Raw genomic sequence first — 5,361 nt, 5'->3', positions numbered from 1 at the left:
AAAAATATTGAACGCTTCAGGAATTTGTGTGTCATCCTTCGAAGGAGCTATGCTCATCATCTCTGTATCATTCCAGGTTTAGGGTATGTGCTGCCAAATTGAGCACAGAACTTTTTTTTATATATAAAGTATAATTGATTTTCTTAAATTAGACACTTCAACAAAAAGTAAATGCAAAAGAATGGTCATGAAATATTTTTTTCTTACATAAGCACATATTTAAGAAGAAACTCAAAATTGATATGTCAAAAACAAAGTAATTCCAAATATTTGTGGTTCAAGAGATGTGTAGAAGGAGGAGTTCAATTATTCTCTACAAGGCACCTGTCATAATGAACATTGCAGCAAGGGTTAAGGTTGTTAAAGTTTTAATGCTTTAAATGGGTTTAATTTTGGGAATTTGCTTAAATATGCCAAAATAGGGACTGTTTGGCAGGTCATAAAAATTTTCCATGAAGTAGTTAAGATTTATGGTAGCAGACATATATTACTAAGTATTTATATTTCAGAATTTATAGAAACTTTACTAATGAGTAGTTGCAAAGTCTTTGTTTAAAGAAGCAGAGTAAAGAGTTAAGAATTTGTTAACTACAATTTAGAGCTTCCTTACTTTATATGTTACCGAGCAACAAGTGATGATATAAGCCATATACAAATGACGAGATGAGCCATAAATAGTAATCTTAGTGGGTAACTTTAAAGACTACTCATAGCCTATAAAACTCTTGTTGAACATCATACCCTTAGCCAGTTTTAAATGTACAGGAATATGAGAATATAGTAAAATCTAATATGTAGTACACTTTAAATACTGGAAACACGTAACTGGTTTATTTTTCATTTTATTAATCATGAATATTTAATTGTTGTTTTTATTTATTTGTAGCATTGTTTTCTGCGGCGCGTGCCTTCTCGACCAGCGAGAAAGAACGACCACCACACCAGGAGTCTTCTCAGATCACGCTTTATTGGAGAGCCTTTTAGTTGATGGGAGAGCTTGAGTGCGAGAGAGCGTGCACCCGAAACATGGCCGCTTATATAGGGAATAGGAACACGGGTCGCTCTATCATTGGTCGTCTGCTTTTTACCATCACCAGGTGCCACGGGATTGGCTGGGGACTCTACGTGGCTTGCGCATGCGCAAAGCCCAGGACCCACCGTCCCGCCAAGCACCGCGTGAAATGGAGTGGTTACCTCAAAGCTGCAAGGGAGTGGGCGCCATCTTGTAATGGCGTTTACCCTGGCTCCCTACAGTTCCCACTTTTTTGTTTTTTGTCAACAGGTAAGAGTAGAGGTTGGGCCTCTGTCTAAAACATTAGGACCTTGCACTGGCCTTCGCCTGAGGGACGCCTTCCCCAGTGATGACCAGGCCCGTCCGATGCCTTTTTTGCAGAGGTGGGATCTTGGGCATCAACCCACTTGCAACCCAGCATGCTCTTCTTGAGGAGATGGTACCCTCAAGTGCAGTGCACTTGCCTAGCACCCTGTCCCAAATTGCAAGTTGCATACCTGTCCCGGTGCAATGGGATCCCCTGATCCCTCGGGGTGCTAAGGCTATGCAGGATGGTAAGGCTTAATTGCCTCTCAGGGCCGACAGCCCAATCTGGGGTGAGGATCAACCCTCCAAAGCTGCTAATGCTTGCAAGATAACAACCTTGTCCCTTCTGGTTTGGGCTCGAAGGCGACAGACCAACCATAGGCAGACCACGCATCCTCCCAGGCAGCAGGCTAAAAACATTCCGACTCCCACCCACTCTTTGAAAAAGGACACCACAGAGGCAATCCAGTCTTCCATCCTACAATCTGCGGAAAATAAGGTGGGGAGAAAAAGGGAGTCTGCATGCAGGGGCATAGGAACTGGCCAGGCCCTGGTGACAGCCCACAGCCATTGGTTTAGCTATCACAGGGGTTGCTATTAGCACTGTTGCTAACAGCAGGAAGATCAGCTGCATCAGGAGACGAGTGGATGGCATCTTCAAGAGGGGGTTCTGCTGCAGTCTCCACCAGCCTGGTCAGTCTCGGCACCCAGTGAGGTACTTCTTGACTCTGTGGAAAAACACAAACAGCTCCCCTGTATCTCGTTATTACCGGATCCGGTCCATACCATTTATTATTAATAATATCCTTCCACATAACCATGTCTTTAGTATCCATGGGGTCTCTTGTCATATGCCGATCTGCGGCAGACTGATCGTTGTCATTTAGAATTAAAAAATTAAGGGTAAAGAGCGCAAGAGAAAGTCTTTCCCTGGGGGACGCTGACTCAGCAATTCCCCCTTTTTGTTTTTGAAGCATTTCTTTTATGCTTCTATTAGCTCTTTCCACTATACCTTGTCCTTGAGGATTGTAGGGCAGTCCAGTGGTGTGGGCAACCTGCATTTGTGCTCAAAAGGCGCGAAAACCATGGGAAGTATAAGCAGGGCCATTATCAGTCTTGAGCCTAAGGGGCTTTCCCCAAGCTGCCCAAGCTTCTAAGCAGTGTATTTTGACGTGAGACACCTTTTCTCCTGCCAGAGGTGTGGCATGAATGACACCGGAAAAGGTGTCCACAGACACATGTAAATATTTCAACTTACCAAATTCTGTCAGATGAGTAACATCCATTTGCCATAGGGCGTTTGGTCTCAACCCCCTGGGGTTTACCCCCACATGGGGAGGATGAAGAAAGGTAACACAGGATTTACAGGCTTTAACAATATCTCTTGCCACATGCCTGGACAAATTATATCTTTTCCTAAGGGTATTAGCAGGTACATGATACAATCTATGAAAGTCTTTTGCCAATTCTACAGGATCAGCAGCGACCAGAGCCACAGCCCGAGTTGCCTGGTCCACCAAACCATTACACCTTGCCATCGGGCCCGGCAACATAGAGTGGGCGCGAATATGTCCAATATAAAAAGAGTGTTTTCTGTTTAAGATAAGGGATTGAATCTGTAACAAAACATTAGAAATTGTACTGGCCTGCTTAATTGAAGCAGCAACTTTAAGAGAAGCGACGGCATTTACAACATATAATGAATCAGAAAATAAATTAAAAGGTTGATTAAATCTTTTAAAAACTTCAAGCACAATTAAACATTCAACAGCCTGTGGGACATTCGGCCGAAAATTAAAGACCACTGGCTGTTTGTGTCCTTGAACAAAAAAGGCACCTTGTCCAGATTTTGATCCATCCGTAAAGATGGTCAGAGCATTAACCAAGGGCTCCTTTGAAGTGACAACAGGAAAATACACTAAATTTTTGTTAACTATGGCAAGCAGAGGATGCTTAGGATAATGGTTATCAATTACATTTGGAAATGAGCAAACAAGAATTGCCCACATATCCACTGTGGCTGCTAAAATTTCAACTTGCTCACGGGTGTATGGAATAATTAATTTATCTGGAATTTTTGCAAAGTGCATCAAACAATACTTTATACCCAAAATTGCCTTTTTTTTTTCAGACCAAAATTGCCTGTTTAGCCACTAATTCAGGAAAATATTGAACAGTTTTTGCTCCCACAGAATAATAGCATTAATAGTTAGCCTTCGAAGCAAGGCAGTGGTATAATTGGCCGTCACCCCATAAGTCCTGACTGCCTCAACTAAATCTTTTAACTGGGAGTAGGAAACCGGCTCAAAATTTCTTTCATTAGTAATTGGATTTTCAAAAACTGGAAAAGTGGCCACCAGCCGCGACCAGGTGCTTCCTTTTATAAAGTGACTCTGCCCCGCCGGCGGGCACACCCAGGGGGCCGATGGGTGAGGGCCAGCTCTGTTTCCTCTTCCTGGCTGCTGCGGTACTCCCACCCCTAGGGGGCGCCACCCCCCATATCTGTCTGCCTCATACTCCGCTGCAGCCTCTTCTAAGTCTTCACTATCAGCTGGATGGAGCTGCTCTCCCTCCTCCTCTAACATTTCTTCCTCTGAGTCACTCACAAGATCACTGCATTCTTGGTCCCGCCCTACCACATGTAGGGCTGAGAACCGGTTTGCTTTTAAAGAAGGGCATAGGGGTGTCCTTGAGACACCCTCCTCCCTAAGACCCTTCTCCTTTTGTGAGGGCTGCAGTCCCTCCTGCTTTAATTCTTTAGGATCCTTTTGTCTTTTTTCCCTTTTTCTTTTAGGCCTATTTTCCTCCCCTTTACTGGATGCTGACTCTGATAGACTATCCTGATGCCGTGTTAGTACTTTGCATCCTTCCTGGATTAAATCAAACCCTCCCTCCTCGAGGCAAGTGCCCACCATCAAAAAGACAAGCCACAAAGGAAGAAGCAATGCAAGCAACCAATAAATATCTAAATCTACAGTGAACAGCATACCGGGGGATACTTACCGACGTCCCCTCTCCGCGTGTTGAGTTCTGGCTCCGGTTCGGCCTCTCGCACGGGTCCCGGGTTTCAGCACCACTTTATGGCGCGCACTTTCTCGACCATCAAGAAAGAACGACCACCACACCAGGAGTCTTCTCAGATCACGCTTTATTGGAGAGCCTTTTAGTTGATGGGAGAGCTTGAGCGCGAGAGAGCGTGCACCCGAAACATGGCCGCTTATATAGGGAATAGGAACACGGGTCGCTCTATCATTGGTCGTCTGCCTTTTACCATCACCAGGTGCCACGGGATTGGCTGGGGACTCTACGTGGCTCGCGCATGCGCAAAGCCCAGGACCCACCGTCCCGCCAAGCACCACCTGAAATGGAGTGGTTACCTCAAAGCTGCAAGGGAGTGGGCGCCATCTTGTAATGGCGTTTACCCTGGCTCCCTACAGTTTTCCTTGTAGTAATATAATACAAAGTTTTGTAAATTGTCTTTTGGAGGTACTTTGAGAAAGTTACTGGGATGGTTAACCATTTTTATAGGTGCATGTGAGTTTACAAATAGCAAATTTAAGAACAAAATATTGATTAAAAATTTTATCAAGTAGAATCTGAATCAGGAGTGTTGATAAAGGTCCACACCTAAAATCTTAGCCCTAGGGTGAAGCAGATGTATTACAGAGTTGAGGCTACAAAAATGAGAGACTGTATTTTGTTTTGTTTCTGTTTTTGTTGGTCATGAGGTTTGAAATCTAGAGCATGTGTGCTGTCCCTCAGCTACTCAGCTCAAGGCTAGTGTTACCACTTTTGTCACAGCACCACTTCCATCTTTTTCTGATATGTGGTACAGAGGAATCAAACTCAGGGCCTCATGCATGCAAGGCAAGCACTATACCATTGAGCCACTTTCCCAGTTCCTGAGAAACTGTGTTTTAAAAAATCATCTAAGGAACATTTGTTTTATCTTTGGGTTATATATTGAAATATATGAATATCTTTTTATATTTTTGTGAATTATCATACTACTTAATTTATATTAACTTCAGCCACTTTATTAT

At 43.7% G+C, this 5,361-nt stretch overlaps 1 non-coding gene across 1 annotated transcript; it reads right to left on the bottom strand.

Annotated features, from left to right (window-relative positions):
* LOC138835171 (U6 spliceosomal RNA) lies at window positions 1-106 on the bottom strand. Its single transcript, XR_011374489.1, has one exon. It is a non-coding gene; the product is annotated as a U6 spliceosomal RNA (small nuclear RNA).
* Between the last annotated feature and the right edge of the window lie 5,255 nt (window positions 107-5,361).

The sequence above is a fragment of the Dipodomys merriami genome, unplaced genomic scaffold, assembly GCF_024711535.1.
Source record: "Dipodomys merriami isolate MVZ:Mamm:240054 unplaced genomic scaffold, mDipMer1.0.p SCAF_23, whole genome shotgun sequence".
Taxonomy (NCBI): domain Eukaryota; kingdom Metazoa; phylum Chordata; class Mammalia; order Rodentia; family Heteromyidae; genus Dipodomys; species Dipodomys merriami.
This window is presented reverse-complemented; position numbering and strand designations above follow the sequence as displayed.